General features: G+C 44.0%; 1 long non-coding RNA gene across 1 annotated transcript; it reads right to left on the bottom strand.

Annotated features, from left to right (window-relative positions):
- Window positions 1-2566: 2566 nt before the first annotated feature.
- Window positions 2567-10002, bottom strand: LOC128339812 (uncharacterized). Its single transcript, XR_008313230.1, has 3 exons — window positions 9312-10002; window positions 5364-5501; window positions 2567-2897 (listed from the first exon to the last, which is right to left on the bottom strand). It is a non-coding gene; the product is annotated as an uncharacterized LOC128339812 (long non-coding RNA).
- Between the last annotated feature and the right edge of the window lie 12913 nt (window positions 10003-22915).

Below are 22915 nucleotides of genomic sequence, written 5' to 3'. Positions count from 1 at the left end.
TACAACTAAAAACGTCTGCATTTCACTCTTACCCAATAAACTTGGCAATCATATCCAATTTATTTTTAGGTTCCCTTGATATGGCTACTGATGTTTGGATTAGATGAAACTTCAACATTCACTTGAAAGTCTTGAGCTGAATTCAATGGAAGCTAGTATGTAAATCTCCCCATTTTCTCAGAAATTTAACTCCTCTTTGCAGACTTTCTACATGATCCTGTGTTTACTCAGAGCTAAGTTTCACTGCATTTAATAGTGCTACCCCCCCCACCACACACACACACCTTGGAAGTGTTCATAGAATTGCAGGCATTGTCACTGGTTAAAGGCAGAAGCCTGGACCCCCCCTTCCCCCCCCTTTCGTGATCCCTGTTTTGCCCATAAATTGGCTCCAAAGCATGGGAATGCAATCAGTATCATTGATTTGGTCTTCCTGTGCCCCTGAGTGAAAACAAGATCGCAAGGGACTGTGAATGGCCATAGCAGGCTGACAACAACCTGAAGAAATGGCCAGCTGAATAACAAAGATTAAGAATTTTAGTTTGATAAGGGTAATGGTATTAAATCAACATCTCTGTTTTAGGGAGTATCCGAATCTGGAACAGTGTGAGGCACCAAGAGAACTCAGGGACGATCTAATCCTTCCATTTTACAGAAGCTAAAACAAAACCCTTGAGTAAATTGCTTGAGAATTGCTGACTATCAGTAACAAAAGAAAACAAGGAGGGCAAGGATTACCTGCCTATCATTTGGGTGGAGCACCTGAATAGGAGCAAGAAGCATTGCCAGCTTCAATCCAATCAAATCTTTGTTTTTGGCCATTAAGGATCATTTCCAAGATGGTAATCTTTAGGCATGTAGTCATCCTGGGAAGGACCTCTAACGAGAGGGCAATCTATAATAAATGCCCCTTTCCCCTTCAATGTGTGTGGTGGGTTTCTTGTGTGTGTCGACCTGCATGGCACATGTGTGCTTCCCTCCAATCCCTTGGACACTTCTGCAGATCCCAAGCCCCTGATCTTATTGTTGAGGAACTGGTGGTCTCAAAGCTACCTTTCCACTGTGCCAGAGGTCTTGATGACTTGGCCCCTCCCTCTTCCTTGCAACTTCCATCACCGCCAAAGTTTTCCTGAAATGGGTTAGCATTAATCTTTGGGAACTTACATTCTTAACTTATCAGAACATTCAGTCACTTCCATAACCCCCAGTAAAACATCAACATCATCATCATCATCATCATCATCATCATCATCATTAATTTGATTTCTATACCGCCCTTCCAAAAATGGCTCAGGGCGGTTTACAAAGAGAGATAACAAACAAATAAGATGGCTCCCTGTCCCCAAAGGGCTCACATTCTAAAAAGAAACATAAAACACACACCAGCAACAGTCACTGGAAGTACTGTGCTGGGGGTGTATAGGGCCAGTTACTCTCCCCCTGCTAAATAAAGAGAATCACCACGGTAAAAGGTGCCTCTTTGCCCAGTTAGCAGGGGTCTAATTGCTTCCTTTCACCTTGAGAAGGAAGACCTTCGAAATCAACGTGCTCCAGCTACCCAGAACTTAAGACAGATATATAGACTGTATCTTTTTTTCACTTTGTCTCTCTCCTTCTTCTCTAGGATCTTCTCAAGCTTGCATTTGATAGGACCTGCTTAAGGGCCAGCATCTTGTAGTAAGCTGTTTCTGTCCACCAGAACCCAAAGAGGTCACCAGCTACTGCTTTAATCTCATGTGCTTCTGTTGTTTAATAAATGTAATCTTTGTTTTCAAAGAAATCTGTCTTGAGTCCCATTTGGGGTACCCTGTTACTGACCTGCCTTAACCCATGATCAGCTTTCCAGCTACCTTACACAAGATAACTGTTGTGTGCACATTACCTGATTCAGGCTAGCTCCCCACACAGATCCCAAAGCATAGTCACAGGGCATGATAACAGGCATGCACCTGAGCAAACGTGATAACAAGCTTCCCTCAGAATTCCAACTCAGATTTTGCCTGAGCAGAATCATCATATTCATTTCAAAATCTCTTTTGGCAAAAATCAGTAGTAATTAATGCCAATTCAAACAAAATAATACCAGGCCCTTTTGTATGATACATTCACTGGTGCTCTCAAATGCAAGGGGGAGAAATGTGGCTGCACTGTCTGGCACAATATCTTGCTGCTGCCAAATCATGCAGACAATGGTTCTGCTGAACCCCTACAGGATTAAGGGGTGGTGAGATGATATACCAATGGCACTGATGTGCATGGTCACGCAGTTCCTAAGCTGGTGGACATATTGTCTAAACCGGCATGCCATGACATCTGGATCAAAGAAGGGACATGTGCATTTAAAAAATGTTATTTTTCATGCTTTTCCATAAAATTTAATCTCAGAGATTTTAGGTACCTTCTTCATGAAAAATAGGAGCTCAGGAATAAAAACAAAAATCCTCTTGTAGTCGCGGGGGGTGGTGGTGGTGGTATGCGTTTCCCTGAGTAATTGCACAGCCTGATTGATTGCAACACAGATTTTCAGCCAAGCAACAGAACAGCAAGATTTTCAATCAGACATCTCCACAGTACATCATTTTAATTTGAAAATTATTGAAAATAAATTAGTATAATTATCCACTGAGTTTAATATTTACTGACAGCAAGAGGGGTTTTAGGCCAGCTGAGGAAAATAGAATATGGTTGTTTAAAAAAAAAAAAAATCAGATAAATGACAAAGTGATAATGTGAACAAGTTAGACCTGTAATCAGCATTCTTCTTCCTATTGCATACATGGTTAATTTTTACACACACTGGACTTTCCGGGATGAATAGACTGATTAGTTGATTTAAGTGCACTGGGAGTTGTTGTTGTTGTTTTTTAATTTTTCCAGGCAGGAGCACTGAAGTTCATCTGAAATGAAATGCACAGTTATTTATTGACACCAAGTATAAACTTCCATATATTTTGTTTTATAGATACAGATACAGAGGCATGAACCTCCTGGCCTACAAAACTACTACTGCTACTACTACTATGAATATTTATATACTGCTCTTCAACCAAAGTACTAAAAGCAGTTTACATAGAAAAATAAATAATACATAAATAAGATAAATAAATAAGATGGTCCCCTGTCCCCAATGGGCTCACAATCTAAAAAGAAACATAAGGTTGACACCAGCAACAGCCACTGGAGGGATGCTGTGCTGGGGTTGGATAGGGCCAGTTGCTCTCCCCCTGCTAAATAAAGAGAATCACCGCTGTAAAAAGATGCTTCTTTACTCGGTTAGCAGGGTTATGCTCAGGGGTATGCACAACTGGCAGTTGTAGAAAGCAGCAGTACTTGCTCATGATTTGGGAAGAATAACTAGTCTGTGCACACTAGCATGGGAATATATCCCACAGTGTTCACTGTGTTCTCAGGTAAGTGTACACAGGATTGTAGCTTCAGAAGAGGCCCTACTGAACACACTTTTGAGTCAACATGCATAGGATTGCTCTCCAGGTCGCATGCAAAGCCACAGAAATCCACAGCAATCTTTTCAATGCCCTTTTAGGATTTAAGCAAGAGCCTTTAAAAACAAGAAAACGACATGGCAAAGAGAACCAAAGTTTGAGAGCATACCTCAAGTCTGGCTCAAGCTATGTATATTGCTATCCCGGGTAACAACTCATTCTGTTGCCCTTGCTCTACAGCTCTTCTTATGTAAATCTTCTCAATCTCCTCCCCCCCTTTGCACTTTATTCCCCCTGCTCTGTAGGTAAACAAAATGAGAGGAAGGGGCTGCAACCATAGGCTTACTAAGTGTGCAAAAGTTGCTAAGCTATAAAATAAGATACTAGCCTAAATTAAGTCTGTGGTACATCTAAACCTGAGCAAACCAATAAGGCCAACAGACTGGTTCCAGAAGGCCAAATCTATGACTTCGCCAAACAAAGACAAGTTGTTCTGGTAAGAACTAATCTGCCTACTTTCCTTTCACTATTCCTTTCCTTTTTCACTATTCCTTTCCTTTTCCTTTCACTATTCCTACACTATTCCTTAGTTCTGGTAAGAACTAATCTGCCTACTTTTCCTTTCACTATTCCTGGACTATAGCTACCTAATGGCACAGTGAGGAAATGACTTGACTAGCAAGACAGAGGTTGCTGGTTCGAATCCTTGCTGGTATGTTTCCCAGACTATGGAAAACACCTATATTGGGCATCAGCGATATAGGAAGATGCTGAAAGGCATCATCTCATACTGTGCGGGAGATGGCAATGGTAAACCCCTCCTGTATTCTACCAAAGACAACCACAGGGCTCTGTGGTCCCCAGGAGTCGAAACCGACTTGACAGCACACTTTACCTTTACTTTACAACTGGACCAAATTTGTTCCAAATTGGTTAGGGAATTCACAAGTTAGCCCACTTGTTCTTCAAACGTTCATGTATCCATATTGAATTGGGGTGGATGACACCATCACAAACTATGCCATTGAAGTGTCCCTTTGTGTCACTCACTACAACTGTACCAATCTGTAACCACTCCAGACACAGAAAAATAGGTGAGAATTATTCTGTAGAAGGCCACAAGAAGGGCGGGGCGGGGGGACCCTTGCGAAGAGTGATAACAACAAAACATTTCCAGGAATCTGACAAGACATCTTTGCAATATTAAGAGATTAACCACCAATTACTTCCACCTAACTGATCTATACAACTATTTAAGAACCACAAAGCTACAGCTTTCTTCTCCTTCCCCTCCCCTCCCCTCCCCCTCCCTTCCTGCTGCTCCTCCTTTAATTTCTTATTTATCTATTTATCTATTTAATCTATTTATTTATATTCTACATATTTTTAAACTGCCCAAAACTTACATCTCTGGGCAGTTTACAACAAGATAAAAACAAAAGTAAAACATTAGTTAAAAACAAAAACTAGAAATTTAAAACACAAGAATTTAAAATTTTTAAAACAATATTCTAAAACAATATTTAAAACAATCAAAACATCCTTCTTTGCCATTCTTCTGCTGAAAATTGCCCTTCCATGCAGCAAAAAGCAGCCAACATGTTACGATATGATCCCTATGTCTTCTTCCCAACTGTGGAGAGAATTATTTGTGAAAAGTCAACATGATGGGAAAAGGCTGAAAGCGCCTCCCCTGCCCCCATGCTGGCCTTCCATCTTTAATTAAGTCAATAGCAGTGCATTGGTTTGTTTGAGGTTCTTAAAAAATTAAATTTTCAAGTACAGTATAGATGCACAAATATACACAATACACTGTTGTGTATATTACATTGTGTATAATACATTACATACATTGTTGTGACCAAGACATTACAATCTATTATGCTATTTGTAATGGACAACATTTTAAAAAATACTTACATGGCTTTCAGCTCTTAGTAAATTATCAAGATTTCAGTATTGATAACACAGTGAAGGACGGTAGCTCCATGCAAGAGTATAGGAGGCCCTTGATATTCAAAGGGGTTTCGTTCCCAGATGCAACTGCAGATACAGAAACTGTGAATATTGAGACATTGGGGCTATGGGATCATGGAGGTTAGGTTCCCAGTTCTCAGGAAAATGATAAAAAATGATAGAAAATCTACCAAATGGGGGTGGGGGGGAAAGCTCCCTACCATGCTTCACTGGTCTCCTGAGTTGCGCGGTGCCCCCAAATCACCTCCAAATCTGCCCAAAATCACCATTTTATTTTATTTTTAATGGAGCCATTTTGAGTATCCAAAACAAAAATGGTGGCTGGAAATTACCTCCATGGTCATTTCTGGCCACCCCCAACGCACAGATATGCAAGGTCAGTGTGTTCCCCCCCTTTCCCCCATATATGCCAAGGTTGGGTGTCTTTTGCCCAACGCAGACACACAAATCCACGGATATCAAGGTCCTCCTGTATCTACTTTGCATACAGTAAGTCCCAGGTTCACTCCATGGAATTTTCTAGATTGGGTTGGAAAATATCTACCTGAAACCCTGGCGAGCAACTCCCAGTCAGCATAGACAATACTGAGTGTTTTATGGCTACTTCCCTTGTAAACATGAAGCAATCTTCTATTTAACTAAGATTTATTCAGAAACAACTCCATTTTTTCTACTTCTCCTTTCCCTGCCTTTCCTTTCTAACTCCACCCCCCACAATCTTTACAGGATCCCCACTGGGACAAACTTGTAAACAACAAAACATAAAAGATACTGAATAGAAAGCAAAACATTCCTTCCTTTTATAACAACCAGAATTGAACTGATTAAAAATCTGTGGCAAAGTCTTCAAGTCTTTTGGGTGGTTATGCACACTTCTCCTAATTTGGGGGGGTCTCTGCATAGGAGCCGTTAGTGGGTTGTTTTCTGGTACAGAGAATTGTCCATTATGTTCATCAGCCTCATCTGTGAGGTCAAAACTGGAGGCAAGGTCAAAGACCTCTCCTGAGATCAGACTCCCCTACCCTTTCTTCTCATAGCAGCATGCATGCTTGAAAGTTTCAAATTGTTCAATTTATTTCCATCATCCAATATGACAGAATCTCCTAAGATTTTAATTATTTGTTTTGGTCCAGAATTTCGGGAACATCCCTTTCTCACTTTATAAGGCAACTGTACTTGTACAAAGTCCCCCACCTCAAATGTTCACTGTTTTGCACCCCATTTCTGATCTACATACAATTTATATTTTGTTGCTTCTCCCTTACCCAGTCATGCATCTTTGCATCCTCAGGGTGAGATGGCACAGAAAGCCCTATCAGTTGTTGCCATTGGGTAAGTTTGGTGGTAGTTTTGCATCCTCTTAACAGCTCAAAGGGTGATTTTAGTAGAATGTCAGGAAGCAGTTCAGCTGCCTCATCCTTATCATATGATGAATCAGTAATGGAGTGGACATCAGACTTGCAAATCTTAGCACAGTGTCACCTTTTCTTGCACCTGTTGCAAGTGATCTTCCATTCAGGACAGTGAGCAAAATTGGCTGGTGGGCAGAGTCTCCACAATGGTAGCATTGGTAGCTCCTCCTTTCTTGTGCTGCCACTGTCTGGGGCACTGCCATAGGAAAATATTGGGTTTGGAAGGATTTCGACTGAACAGCCTGGATTTCAAGGAGCTGGTTTGGGGGTACCAAAGAGAGTGATTTGGCACAGTGAAGAGCATTTTCCACCTTCCTTGCCATCTCTATAACTTTATGCAAGGTGGGTTTCCACTCCCGTAGCAGTAATTCATGCAGTGGAGCAGTTTGTTTTGTTAACTATCTGATCCCTGATCAGTAAAGTTGGCAAACTCACAGGTTACACTTAAGGCATACAATGCTGTGACATAATAATCGATAGATTCACCAGGCAGTTGAAATCTAGGAACATAGGGAGCTGCCATATACGGAGTCAGACCATTGGTCCATCTAGCTCAGTACACAGACTGGCAGCGGCTTCTCCAAGGTTGCAGGCAGGAATCTCTCTCAGCCCTATCTTGGAGATGCCAGGGAGGGAACTTGGAACCTAGATGCTCTTCCCAGAGTGGCTCCATCCCGAGGGGAAGATCTTACAGTGCTCACACATCTAGTCTCCCATTCATATGCAAACAGGGTGGACCCTGCTTAGCTAAGGGAACAAGTCATGCTTGCTACCACAAGACCAGCTCTCCTCTCCCAATCTAGAATAGAACTTGTAACACTCACAATCGCATTCAAAGTAGGGTTGAAATGATCACCTAAGGCTTGAAGAGCAGCGTCATAAGGGTTGGCATCCCCTTCCAAGTAGGAAATGGCAAATGAGTATATGTTTGTAGCGGAATAAAGCCTTTGTCTCAGAGCAGGCCCACGTGAGGGGAAGAAAAATGCTGAATCACCCTTTCTATGCTTTCTGAGCAAGGCTTTTCCTTAAACTTTCCTGTATCTCTGGTAGTTTAAAAAATGGCTGCTGCCACCACCAACCTTTATCACAGAGTTTGACCTTCCCTGGGCTTGGGATGGAAATCCCAGGGAAACTCTCTTTCTCTTGCTGTTGGAAAAGTATACAAGCCTGCACGTGGTGAGAAAACTGGTAGATTGCTGACCATCTGAGGCATGTGTACACCAGAATGAGACCCCCTCCCAGGCCCCCTCTTCTCCTGAGCTAAAAACCTATTTGGATGAGGCTTGTAAAAAAAGAAAAGCAGTTTTTATTCTAAAGCTACAGACTGTTTCCATCTGTGGTTTTCTCAGCTTTTAGGTACAAATAAAAATACTCAAAGAGGCTATTCTCACGATCGCCCAAAAGTGGACTAAGGGAGCCTAGCCCACTTTTGGCCGATCGTGTGGAGAGGAGAGCTGGTCTTGTGGTAGCAAGCATGACTTGTCCCCATAGCTAAGCAGGGTCTGCCCTGGTTGCATATGAATGGGAGACTTGATGTGTGAGCACTACAAGATATTCCCCTCAGGGGATGAAGCCACTCTGGGAAGAGCAGAAGATTTCAAGTTCCCTTCCTGGCTTCTCCAAGATAGGGCGAGAGAGATTCCTGCCTGCAACCTTGGAGAAGCCACTGCCAGTCTGTGAAGACAATACTGAGCTAGATAGACCAATGGTCTGACTCAGTATATGGCAGCTTCCTGTGTTCCTATGTGTGCTGCAATGGGAGCCATGTGGCTCCCAGCAACTAGCCACCATAAATACCTCTCCCCTTAGATGAGGTTAACAAAGAGAGCACTCCATTAACCTCATCTTTTTTGTTGTATGTTGCTGCGGTGTGCGGCGACACACGAGTAAACCCCTGACCGCGTGGCTGCAAGCAGCAAGCAGCCTCACGGGCTCGGAGGTGTCTCCAGGATATCCCGCACATTTGTGCGGGGCATCCTGGAACTTCTGGGGGTTGCACGACCCCCAATCCCCGCAGTCCCCGCTGGCTCCGTGATGGAGCCGGCAGTTGTGTGGGCAGCTGATCTGGCCACCCAGGGCTGACTTTGGATCATCTGTGGGGAAAGCTCACTCTCCCCACAGACCTCCTTTCAGTGCTTCACACTGCTCATGTGACTTGCCTCAAAAGGTCACAAGAAAACAGATGAAGTTGGGGTGGCACACTTTAGAAATTGTGGTTACCCATTTGCAAAGAGCATGGATGTAGGAAAATACAAAAGCATCTTTAAAAGCTTACAGAGTCTTACAGACTGTGGATCAACAAAGGCTAGTGTTTCTTAGCTTAGTTACGTTACAGGTAAACAATCATAGAATAGTTTCAGGGATATACAAAGTGCATAAAAGAAAACAAAAGTCTAACGCCAAATCTGACTAAACTAACTTTTCCCTAGACTACTTCCCAAAGCCAAAATCCCTGGCTTCCTTTTCTTCTTGAACTCACCAAACCATGGTAGAGAATTCAAGTTTCCTTCTCTCCTGGCTTCCCCGTATTTGCAGAGATATTTTCCTGCAGCCAGACCTCATGGCCACATCTTCTCTGCTCCTCCAGCCAGCTCCTTCCAACAAAGAAACTCTTCTTCCTCTCCAACGGCCCTCTAGGTCCCACCCACCTGGTGTGCTGGTTGGCTGATCCCTGAAGTTCACCAGCCTGTCTGTCAGGACAAGGTTCATTTCTGGTTAACTCTTTAGGGGGAGGAGTGGCTGGTCACTGACAATGTTCTTTGGCCTTCAGTTCCCAGGCAGTGAAGCCTTCTGCTTCGTTGGAGTAAAATCAGGGGTCTATATAGGGAGGAGATAATTGCAGAAATAGGACCTTCATAGTTTCCAGGGAAGAGCAGGTTCTCCTGGGGTGGACAAGAAAAAAGGTGGTGATGGGATCTGAGCCATGCTGCAGAGGGCAGCCAGTGAACAACAGAGTCCAGGATTGATAAGGAACCAGGTATTTTTCAGGGGTTATGCAGATCAGGAAGCTGGAGAAACAATCAGCAGCAGCTGTGATAGTAGAAAGCAGTTCAGGAATTTAGGTCCAGTAATGCAATGGAATGAAGATGCAGGAACCTTCACAAGCTTCGCAGGCTAACATGCATAGCTAGTTCAAAATCTCATCACCAAAAGTATTATGGCTACTTCCCCCGTAAACATGAAGCAATTTATGTTTGTTTAACTAAGCTTTACTCAGAAAAAAACCTCCATTTTTCTCCTTTCCCTTTCTTTCCTTTCTGACCCCACCCACCACACTCTCTACAGGAGCCCCACAGGGACCAACTTCTAATTAACAAAGCATAAAAGATTACTGGTTAGAATACAACACTGAGCTAAATAACCCAATGGTCTGACTCAGTATGTGGCAACTTCCTCTATCACCTAATATTATCTCAATCACTCCAGCTATCCTGGAAGCCAGATCCCTTCAGAACCTCATATGGAGAAGTTCTATCAACAAATTAAATTAGTGAATATCTGTAGACAGACAGGCAATATGGCTATGCATAAATGTTTATTATAATTTTCACCTTCCATGTAAGGGGTTAAATATATAAATACAAGAATAAATACATTTTACATCATTCATATGATAGTAAGCTACAAATATATATTACATAACATATCCTATATAATAAAATGGTTGGGTATCTGTGTCAGTGTCCCTGGCGGACGTTCTGCGCATGCGTGAACTGCAGGGGGCGCCTGATTGGCTGGAACATTGGCGGCGCGGGAGCAGAGGAGGCGAGGAGCCAATGGCTGTTGCCGGGGAAGGGGGTGAGCGTGGCTGCCGGCGGCGGAGGAGGGAGGGAGCGGCCAGCGCGGGCAGCACTCGAAGCTGGGCGCGGGCGAGAGAGGAGCAGTGTGGCTGCCGGCGGCGGCGGGGGGACTGGCCCCTCTGGCTGCACAGGCCGCAGCGGGAGGACTGGCCCCGCTGGCGCCGGCGGTGGCGGCGGGAAGACTGTCCCTGCTGGCGGCGGGGGGACTGGGCCCGCTCGCGGCGGCGAGGGGACTGGGCCTGCTGGCGGCAGCGGCCGCAGTGAGGGGACTGGGCCCGCTGGCGGCTGCGGCCGTGGCGGGGAGACTGGGCCTGCTGGCGGCGGCAGCCGTGACGGGCGGACTGGGCCTGCTGGCGGCGGCGGCCACACTCGGCCCCGCCAGCCATGTGGTGATGGTGGTGCGGCGGGGCAGGGGCGGCAGCAGTCTGGAGGAGGCGGTTGTGGAGGAGGCAGCGTCGGCAAGAGCCGAACCGAACGCTGGGCCCCAGGCAGCTCCGGGTCAGTTGAGCCGAGAGGAGCCGCCGCCCTGACTCCTCCACAGATGCTGCAGAGATGGGGTGGGGGGGAGACAAGGAAAGGCTGCAAGGGATATGAAGGCAGCAAGGGAAAGGCTGCAAGGGAGAGGAAGGAAAGGCTGCAAGGGAGAGGAAGGCAGCAGAGCAGGAAGGCTGCTTGCGGGGAGAGAAGGCGGCCGAGGTCCCGAGAAGATCCGGCAGAGAAGCCAGCCCTGCCAGTGTGGTCCTGCAAAAGGGAGCCGCGGAGCGGGTGATCGGGGATCAGGGACCGCAATGCGCAGCGTTGCCGGGCAGTCCGAGCAGGCTCGGTTTGTCTCTCTGCAGGCCCCGATTCCTGCTCTAGAGGTACCAGAAGGGTGTGCCTGGACGGCCGGCCCGACGCACGCTTGGCTTGGGAAGAGATGTCGGGACGGGGGCCATTTTGCGTCGACTCGAACATCGCCCGGGGCTGACGAACTCGGAGGATTGTGGCATGCCCGGGCTGGGCATTATTTGGGGCATGGGAGGGCAGTTGAGGTTCATGCCGCCTAAGGGGGGCTGCTGGACCACGGAAGGGAGGGAGGTCGATTCCAACTCTTCTAGCGCCCGTTAATGTAACGGGCTTAATGACTAGTTAAACAATAATATACTTATCACAGATATGGAAGATATATACAAATACAAATTTGCCCCTAAATATTCATAATTACATATAAATAAGAATATGATATATCATAAGTATTACATGCATATAAATATTACAATAATAACTGAATATTGCAAAAGATAAATATAAATCCATGGGCATAAGTATAAAATATCAATGACAAATATTAGAATGCAAATGTATACAACACCTGTATTTTATTCATTCATTCATTCATTCATTCGATTTCTATACAGTCCTTCCAAAAATGGCTCAGGGTGGTTTACACAGAGAAATAACAAACAAATAAGATAATTTCAGGTCTTTAGGTATGCAAATAAGATTATTTCAGGTCTTCAAGTATGCAGATCTTTACAGCAAGCAGTATTTGTTTTCTCAAGTCCCAAAGTACAGATTGCAAAACTACATGTAAGGCCCAGTTCCATCCTTGTGCTTTTATCATCAGCCCTGTTCTTTTGTACCAAAAACTTCTTTCAGGGGAAAATTAATAAGTGACTGAAGCAGTCTGAAGCACTTCTGCATGGCTTGTTTGTGCACTACTCTGGTAATGTTGGTATGCAGGAACCACATGGATGGAGTGAATGATTTGGTTCCTTCCCACTCAAACATTCCTTAGTCATAAAGTAGGCCCAGTGGGGAATAAATGCATCATTGGCCCCTTCACTGTGGTGCCTGAATTCAAGCATTACGAGAGCTGCATGGGGGAAAGCCACTGGGAAAGGTTCACATGCTATTCCAGTAATGTATGGATTGGCCCTAAGACTTCTCTGATCAGATGAATTGTGCCCCCCCCCACTTGCCTGCCTCTCTCAAGCTGCAGCATGTTATGAAAAGTGCACACCTGAAGCTTATGGTCACAAAGGTAGAAAACTTGATGGGAACAGTGTGAGAAAATATTGTTCAACCTGCATCTTATTTAGCTGCAAACTTGTGTTTCAAAGGCGATAGAAACTCTTAGAGAAATGGATGCCCTGCAGCACAGAGAGAACACACAGGTTGCTCTTGGAGTGTGGCTTTGATATACGGCACGTATATTTGCAGTCATCAGATGTATTTTGCCTCACCTAATACGAGGCAAATGCTGGAAATGCCACCACAGCACAAGCATCATATAGTGAGAATAGCTCTCTTTGAGGACAGTCACAGGTCTGCAAGCATCTGGCTAGGTGGGGTGAATCTGTGTAGACTGCTAAAAAAAAAAAAACACCAACAACCAACCACCCTGAAATATACTGGAAAAGGTAGTGGCAAATGAAAATCCAGTTAACTAGCAACTCTTCTGGTTTGAAGCACTCTTAGAAAAGTGACTATTTGTGTTAGAAGTAACACAGGGTTGGCATCAACCCAAGGCACCTTTGGACAGCTGCCAACAGCCAAGTGCCTCTTGGGTGGCATTGATTCTACCTGCCTTAACCACTAGGATTCAAGCCACCCGTGGCTACTGGATGGATGGGCTCATCCTCTTACTGTGGCAGTGGAGATGGGTTTAACAATGTTACTTGGGGTCTTGTGGGTCAAAATCCATGGCAAGTGGCAAACATTGGCTAGAACGCAGTTGCAGTTGCTGCTAGTCCATGAAAGAAAACCATATCTACCACTGTGGTAAGAAAAAGGGGAGTAACCCAGAAAAGAGGGTGTTCCCCCTCCTCAAACCTGGAACAAGTCCTAAATAACATATTCGTTCCAATAATTAACAACCCTAGGCTTTAAAAACCTCAAGCACATTTTGGTTATAATCTAATAAAACCCACAACAAAGACTTAGCTTGTTAGTAAAACCAAATACAACCAAATGTAAAGTTCGTCCCACTTTCCATCTTATTTGTTTTTCTGGCCCCAGCCATAGCCTATGTACCACTTTATTCCAATAGCATGTAGCCCCCCTCCTTTTCGCCACCCCCTCTTCTCTTAATGCCCCACATCCTCCATTCCTCTTCCCAGAGGCTTCTGCTCCTCCACTACTCAACCCTTGTTCAGGCTCCTGCTTCTCAGCTCACTGCCTGTTCAGCTCACTGCCTGTTCACACCCCCGCTCTTGCTTTTCCTTTGGTCCCCGACTTCATGAGCCCTCATCCCCCTGCCTACCCAGTATTTCTGCCTCTGCTCCACAACCATGCCCACGTCCCACCAGCTTCTGCTTTTCTGAGAGCCACTCTTGCCACTAGCCCTTATGTGAATGTTTTTCTACGGTGAAAACCAACCTTTCACACCTCCTCACAGAAGGTGCACTACTTCAATTGCTCACACCTTCACCTGTCAAGTTGGAAGTTTTGTGAGCATTTTGAAACATCAGCACAGATCAACCACTGACTGAGCAAACAGCAGTATCTTTCAGATGACAGTCAACATATACACTGTTAAACCTATGAACAATTCCATTCAATATGGTGTCTTTCTTGGTCCAAAAGAAACACAGCATCCCTTTTGTGCTGGGGGTTTCGTCCTTTCCTAGAAATGTCAAACTCTTCAGAATTTTGCATGTGCATAAATGTGCATAACTGGCTAAATGTCCTATCCTACAGCATATTAAGCATAAAGATGAATACAGTTCTCAGCATAAGGTTCTCCGCGAGTCAGTAATAGCTTGCAGATTAGTTTGGTTTCCCCTGAAGACTGAAAGAGGTTTTACAAGTGGAGCGATTGTATGATCTGTTTGTATTGCTGGGTTCTTGAGAAATGTAGTTAAAAAGGATGAACCCTTGTAATCATCTTGTGACCTCAGGTACAGGCTGAGTTGATTTCATGTTCCATGAAATCTGTGGTCAGCCCGCCAGCTTCAATATGAGCCTGTGAACTTGAATCCCTGGAAACACAGGTCAGGAATCACAAGTTCATTATGGAACCTGCTGGGAGAAAGAGATGTATGTAAATGCACCTCACTTGCACCTCTTCAGGCAAACAGATTGGAAATAAACCAGGATATTTTTCCACTTCTCGCTCCAACATACATATGAGGAGCTTGGCAGTAGAGAAACTCCTACAACCATTCTCTACACTGCAGCTAATTTTGCTGTCATTTCTGAGACAAAATTATTCATGACATGAAAGTGGGGGGAAAATCAGTCCTCTCACATCCTTGCATAGCAAAAGGAGTCACCAGCAGTAAGGTATGCTTTATAAGTATTTCTCAGTCACTTGATGGATTTACTATAAATACAAAGTGCTTGTGACTGCTTGAGGTTCAAAACAGTACCGCCCTGCAGCTGAGCATCTGCAGCTGAATTTGAAGAGCAAGTTCCTCCAAACCAGTCAAAAATATAGACAGGGCAGCTGAAGAAGAGACTTAGAAAGCAACAAAGGGAAAACAGGTGAGCACACTGTACACAACAGCAGTGCCAAATCAGAAATGATCTAGCTCATTTTTGCAGCTGTGCAGTGCAAAGGAGATGATCATATGGGACAATAAAAATGAAAGCTATTTCCTTTGAAAGATGAAAGCAATTGTAGAAAACAAGAAGCCTCTAGGTTAGTCAGAAAGAGAAGGTTGTACAACCACTATGTTTCACAACAATACAACTACTTGCTGGAGTCCTTGTTTGTGAAGCAGAGGTTATTGTAGCATAAACGCAGCTGTCAGTAGAATTTACATAAAGTGTGGGAAAACAAATCAGAAGCTTCTCCAAGACTAAATATAACTGGCTAAACGTCCTATTTAGCATAAAGATGAATACAGTTCTCAGCATAAGGTTCTCCCCGAGTCAGTAATGCTGACATGTTGGTGAATTCTGTAGTTTTTTGTATACAGTCTCTGGGCATGGGAAGCCAAGGAGCTAGGAAGAGGGGAAACAGCTGTTGGAAATAACTAAATCAGCATGGTGGCATTGATCCAGTTCAGAGGTAACAGTAAACCCTGGTTCAGCACTATGAGAACCAACCACAGCAAACCTCAGATTTGCACCCGTCCTCCTCTCTCTCCATTTCCTTTATGCATGAGACCCACCGGCACCGTCTCGGAGTTGGCAATTGTGTGGGCAGCCGATCCGACCGCCCAGGGCTCCTTCCCCACTTGTGAGCAGGGAGAGCGGGCTTAGCCCGCTCTTCCCGCTCACAGCCCCAAACTGGGTCTCACGGATTGTGAGACCCGTTCCAGTGTCTGCTTTCACTTTTGAGCAACCCAGTTTACCATTATGTACAAACTTGGGCAAATAAGTAGGCTATTCACACAGTGGGAGAAAATTGGGCTCGTGGAGGATAGCCCGATTTTCTCCCAACTTGTGAACCACCGGGCTTGACTGCGAGGCCGGTGGTTCGTAAGCAGGTCATCCACTACAGTACCCCTCCCTTTAAACCGGGTTTGAGGAATGAGTGCTCAGCAAATCCAGTTTTTAAAATTGTGAATAGCTGCAGCGCGGCTCCTCACGAGGAGACCCCCGACCGGGAGGCTCAAAAGCAGCCTCCTGGCTCGGGGGTCTCTCCAGCACGCCCTGCGCGCTCGCCCCCAAACTCCCCTGCCCCCGCCGGCTCCGTGATGGAGTCGGCAGTTGTGTGGGTGGCCGCTGCGGCGGCCCAGAGTAGACTGCTGCTCGTCTGCAGGGAAAGCGAGCTTAGCCCACTCTCCCTGCAAACCCCGTAGAGGTTTCTCACTAATCGTGAGAAGAGCCTCGTATTCTAACTGTGGTTTAGCATCCTGCTTTATTTTCACTAAAGTAAAGTTGTGCTGTTGAGTCCGTGTCAACTCCTGGCAACCACAGAGCCATGTGGGGTTTTTTGGTAGAATACAGGAGGGGTTTACCTTTGCCATCTCCTGCACAGTATGAAGTGATGCCTTTCAGCATCTTCCTATATTGCTGCTGCCCAATATAGGTGTTTCCCATACTCTGAGGAACATACTAACAGGGATTTGAACCGGCAACCTCTGGTTTTCTGGTCAAGTCATTTCCCCATTGCACCATTTGGTGGCTACAGGTGTCAATGAGACACCCACAAATACACAAAACAGTTTATTTAGAGTCTGTGACTAATGATGTTTGCTTGTACTCTTTAATGTTTTTTTAAAGCTTTAGATTAAAGAAAAATACCCATAGGTCTTAAAAAGAATTCTATATGATAAATCTGGATGCTATTAATCTGGATTGTCATAATGTATATGTCAGAGCACTGATGTAGAAAGCTTTTAAAGAAGAGCAGACATGTCAGCAATGGTGAAGTAACAGATTTGTTAACAGCCATACAGTGGCCTAAGAACTGAACTCAGGCTTCCTAGGTAAAGCAATAACTGATTTTCACTTTGCAGGATATACCCGAACTTAAAGGCTGTACAATAATTCAGGTTGGGTCCCACAACATTCAGGGATATTTTCAGGTGACATTGGGGCCAGTGGAGAGATTTTTTAAAATTACGCCACCCACCCACCCACAAACATACTTGTGCTTGCAAAATGTTCTCCCATGTCAGTATTTAAGCCATTGTTATTAGAAAAGTAGAAATAGCCTTAAAAGAGGCTGAAGCTTCATAACTGTTCATAGTTCATGCCTTTCCTATTCAGACCTCCTCCTTTATTCTTAGTTTTGTTTCTGACCCCAGAAATAAAATCTCTCTAAGCCTTCCTGCTGATGCAGCTTCCAAGATTCTTTTTCTTTAAGGCTTCCAAGTCATCTACATTTAAGGCACAATTCAGTAGTAGCACTTCAGCCTTGCCTGATTAGGTCCAGATGCTTTCCCTAGAACCTCCAACATCCTATTCGAAATTCGGCAACCAAAGCTATCATTTTGATGTTCCTGAAAAGATGTATCATCATCTTAAAGCTACTGTACATGGTATAATTTCTGTGGGAAAGAGAGATGTAAAACAAAAAGAGTTATTCTTTTCTGTTTCATTGGCCAGGACGAATTAAAGAACTACAGTTCCCAGATTTCCTGCTGTCAGTGCTTTCACTGCAGAGGATCAGGAAGAACCAAGGAACCACAGCTTTTGACAGGTCTCTTGGCTGCCACTTTGCTCCTGCCCATTTGATACATCTGGGAGCAAGTGAGAAAGCGAAGGGGGAAGCAATGACAGAGACTTGACACAGAGCCATTACAAGCCTAATTAAAATTTGGAAAGAGCTGGATTCAGCTGCTAATTATTTGGGGATTTCCAGATTGGGGGGAGTTCATTTCCAAACTGTACACTTTCAGAATTTACCACCAATATTAGGGAAGCCGAAAATCCCAGACTATGATTGAGGGTGGCACTGAGGCCTTTTCATGAAGCAAACATAACACCTAAAGGAGAGAAAGTTGTTGTGCAACTTTCTTCATCCAAGGCATGTCACTATGAAGAAAACTGCCATGGTAAAAAAACAAAACAAAACACCATGGTCTGAGGCATGAGGATCCATCTGTTTAAAGAACTGTAGATAGCATTGCTGGTAAGGACATCAGCTGAAGAGTTACTCGCAGAGCCAGGCGACATACCGACCCTCATCTTCGTTGTGAGCCCTTTCTCACAACCCGTGAGAAAGGGCTTGAAAGGGGAGGGGAGGAAAACTCAAAAAGCTTACCTCCCCGCAGATGATCCTTGTTGTGGGTCTGGGCACGAAAATCACATGCCCAGATGTGCAGCTGCCTCCTTGGGCAGTGCAGAGGGTTGTGGGCTGGGACGTATCGCCCCAGCCCCCAGAACTCCCAGAATGCATCGTATGAGTGCACAGTGCATTATGGGCATTCTCCCAATACCGTCCGGGAGCCCCACAGTTGGGGCTGGCAGATGATTTTTAAAAACGCGACTACGGGAGCACTAGCTCCCTTAACCCCATTTAAGAGGGTGGCTGGCTTGGCAGGTTTGCTACTGAGGCGTTGCTTGGATCAGGCGCAATCCCAGTGGTTCTCACGTGCAGGCAAGACCAGGCTTGGCTTCATTAGCCCGGTTTTGCCCACATGTGAGAACAACTTCTGTGTCTTCCCAGTAACATGGAGTTGAAAAGAATATACACTGTAACGTTGTGTAAGCATTTCCTCTGTCATTACAAGCAATGCAGTGGAGAAAGGGGCAACAAAACCACACATTTTTGACTACTTTCCTTAAGGAAAGTAAGCTTCTGAGATCATCCAGCAGTATCTGTGTGTGTTTGTGTATCACTGTCAACTTTGCAATGGACTGATATGAACCTTTGGACTGATATGAACCAGATTGGGTACTGTGGTAGGGACACATATGAACACCTCAACGGTGTAGTTTGTGATTATATCATCCACTCCGATTCAAGATGGTGGACGCATGAATGTTTGATGTGCAAGTAGGGTAACTTGTGAACCACCTAACCGATTTGAACCAACATTTGAGCCACAAATGGGCTCAAAATTGATAAAATTGTAGTGGGTGACACATAGGGGCACCTTATTGGCATAGTTTGTGGTTAGTTTGTGGTTATTCACCCACCCCATTTCAAAATGGCAGATGCATAAATGTTTGAGGCACAAGTGGGCTAACCTGTGGACTGCCTAACCGATTTGAACCAAATCTGCTACAGCTGTAGAGACACAGAGGGATGGCTTAAGAGCATAGCTTGTAATTATGTCACCCACCCCAATTCAAGATGGTGGACGTGTGAATGTTTTGAGGTGCAAGTGGGCTAACTTGTGAACTGCTTAATTGATTTGAACCAAATTTGGTACATTTATTGTGACACATAGGGACACCTCAATGGCATAGTTTGTTATGATGTCATCCACCCCAATTCAAGATGGCGGATGCATGAAATTTTGAGGCAGAAGTGGGCTAACTTGTGAAGATGGTAATTATCAATTAAGATCTTAGTGGAAGTAGGCAGATTACTTCTTACCAGAACTTCTTGTTAAATTCTAAACTTACTGGGGAAATGTGGTTGGTAGTGGCCATGTCTATACCAGTCATGCATACTTTGGGCTTTGGAGTAGACCATACATACAGAGCTGTACACATGATCCAATACAAGTCAGTTTCATATGTCATACATCTATTAACACAATTAGCATCATCAACTAAACAGATCCTCCCAATTCTGCTACATGTGTCTACTAGTAGATGTCTCCCATTGTCATGCCCACTTTATAAACTCCCGAGCCAGATTGTTCAGGTTTAATTACACTGATAGTAATGTCTTGTGGTAGCAAGCATGGCTTGTCCCCTTAGCTAAGCAGGGTCTACCCTGGTTGCATATGAATGGGAGACTAGAAGTGTGAGCACTGTAAAATATTCCCCTTAAGGGATGGAGCTGCTCTGGGCAGAGCATCTAGATTCCAAGTTCCTTTCCTGGCATCTCCAGGATAGGGTTGAGAGAGATTCCTGCCTGCAACCTTGCAGAAGCAGCTGCCAGTCTGTGTAGACAATACTGAGCTAGATGGATCTATAGTCTGACTCAGTATATGGCAGCTTCCTATGTTCCTAATTAGCAACCTTCATAGCAGTTGAATTTAATATGATGCTTCAGTGACTATTTGCATGCTCAGTCTCATTCATATACGGTGTATATTCATACATTTTCAGCATGATGTAGTAGTGGTTTGGAGTAGGGCTGGAAAACCAGGGTCACATCCCTCTTCAGCCATGATGCTCACGACGTGACTTTGTACCAATATTTTAACTCTCGTCCTAATCTACCTCACAGGTAAATTAACAGAATTTAGCCTCATAGCAGGGTTGTTATAAGGATAAACCATAAATAACCATGTACAATACTCTGAGCTCCTTGAAGAAACAGCGTATATAACAGTTAACAATAAAATAAATATTCTTTTACTTTCCCCAAACAAACGGAGGTTGCCAAGCAGGATTATTTTGTTTGGGATGGTGCGATCAGGAAGGTTCACTCCAGTGTTTGAAAATGACTAGGCCTGCCACTGAAGAGCCTCAGGGTAAGGAGCACATGGGAAGTCCTTAATAAAATGACATATTACATGTGTCAGGGCATTAACAGTACTTTATTAGCTTCAAGGTCAATCAAAGGAACAAACTGTGCTTTTTAACTTGAAAAGGAAAGCTACATTTTAATCCTCAATAAGGAACCATTCCTTGAACAGGTGGTGAGGCTAAAAATGACATTCTGTCAAAAAGTTATGGGTATAAATAATAATTCTCCTTGCAGTAACAGAAAGTAGGACATTGGGAAACAATGTCATTTAGGACACCATATCCCTACAACTAGGTGTCCTATATGAACAGTAGTAACAGTCTCATATCCTGCCTTGTGCTTGAAACAACATGTGATCATTCTTCGGGAGCTCTAGCTTTTCTGGGATATCAACACCACCAACAACAAAAGATCTTGAAATGCACTGCTTTTTTCAATTCAGTCTTGAATATATCCGAGAGCAGGTCTTTGAACTTTGCTGTGTTTGTTCCCCTCTCTCGTGCTTAACAATATATTGTATTCCACCCCCCGCGCCAAAATTTGAAATAGCATCACTGTCCTACATACATACACATACATATTCTTCAAACCTATTCCCCTCCACCCCTCGAGCACTTAAAAGGAATGTTTGTAAAGAAAGCAGCCAAAATGTTTATTTTTTAAAAAAAAATCTAAAGCCACTTTACAATGGATGAAAATATTTTAGGATTAGGAACTGCCAAGCCCTTTCTCTAACACTTCAGATGCTCCTGTCTGAATTGTAATTTTTGTTCATTACAGTGGAAATCAACTTTACCGAGAGCGACAGCCTCTACTGAGTCCTCCTGCAATGTGTCGGCAAGAGTGGCAGTCTTCCCATGTGTTTTTAGTCTCATAAGTGGAGCATAGCAGGTGGCTAGTAGCTCTGAATGCCATGGACTCCAATATCCTCTGTCACTTGCACATGCTACAAGACTGGTTAGCACTTAATTCTTCTGGAGATTCAGGCATGAATAAAAAATAAGCAGAAATCAGCGAGATTTGATGGGACTGAAACAGGAATCATAAAGAACTGCTGCTAAGCAAGTGACTAAATACATTCAAGTTTTACTTCTACTTCTTAGAGAGGAAATATAAGACTACCAACAAAAATTCACAATGGCTCCAAAGAGTTCTTCTTTTCCTTTACAAGCGGCCAATTATTCCAATATTTAATATTAATTGACTATAGAATTCCTAGCAATTAAAAAAACCAACATACTTTAAGCATGTTCCATCTGAACTTCCAAACTGTATCAAAAGATATCCCTAGGAAATCAGCTTATTCAAATAGGTATAAAATCTTAAGGTCTCTTGTTGCTCATTTAATCTCATTCGCTTACTCCTAAAAACAGTATGGAAGGGATATTTTCCACATTGCAATTGCATAACAAGGGAATATTTCTAACCAGTCAATCTCATGGGTGCAAATGTAAAATGAAGAATTACAAGAGCTGAAGTGGCAAGGTAAACAACTAGAGCACAAATGGAGAAAGAGTTAACTCGAATCCAGCAAGTTACAACATAAAGCTCATCTGAAGGTCTATACTTCAGCAATACGCATGGCAAAGAAGAAAAATTTTTCTGTCTGCATTGCATGTGCAAGTTCATGTCCAGCAGAGTTGTCTAGGGTTGTGAGATGCTAGAAGGCTAATATGAGGACCACACACCCCTTGAATCCAAATTTAGAACCAACTGTGATGCTTTTAATGACTTTTTCTCTAACTAAATATCTCGAATTTGGGCTGAACTGGATCCTACAATTAGGATAGAATCTGTTATGGAGGTATTCAGAAACTCCTCTTATGTGGTCAGACTGGGTCACTTTCAATTTTCAAACTGTTTCAGATTGTGTGTCCTACCACCTGGTCTCTTGATGCTAACCCAACTTGGCTTATTTTATCTAACAACCAGATAAAATCAGCCTGGTAAACATCACAAATGCTTCTCTGAGGGAGGGTAGGATGTCTCCTTGTCTTAAGGAGGCGATCATTAGACCATACTTGGAGGAGGAGAAGAAACCTTACATTGGACCTCTCAGAGTTAGGCAACTATAGGCCTGTCTCTAATCTATCATGGTTGGACAAGGTAATTGAGAGGGTGATGGCCTCTCAGCTCCAGATAGTCCTGGAGGAAACTGATTATTTAGACCCATTTCAAACTGACTTTGGGGTGGGCTATGAGGTTGAGACTGTCATGGTCAGTCTGATGGATGATCTCCAATTAGGTATTGACAGAGGGAGTGTGACTATGCTGATACTTTTGGATCCCTCAGTGGCTTTCGATACCATTGAC

This window comes from Hemicordylus capensis, chromosome 1 (genome assembly GCF_027244095.1).
Source record: "Hemicordylus capensis ecotype Gifberg chromosome 1, rHemCap1.1.pri, whole genome shotgun sequence".
NCBI lineage: Eukaryota > Metazoa > Chordata > Lepidosauria > Squamata > Cordylidae > Hemicordylus > Hemicordylus capensis.
Note: the sequence above shows the minus strand (reverse complement) of the source record. Positions and strands in the feature narration are given on the sequence as shown.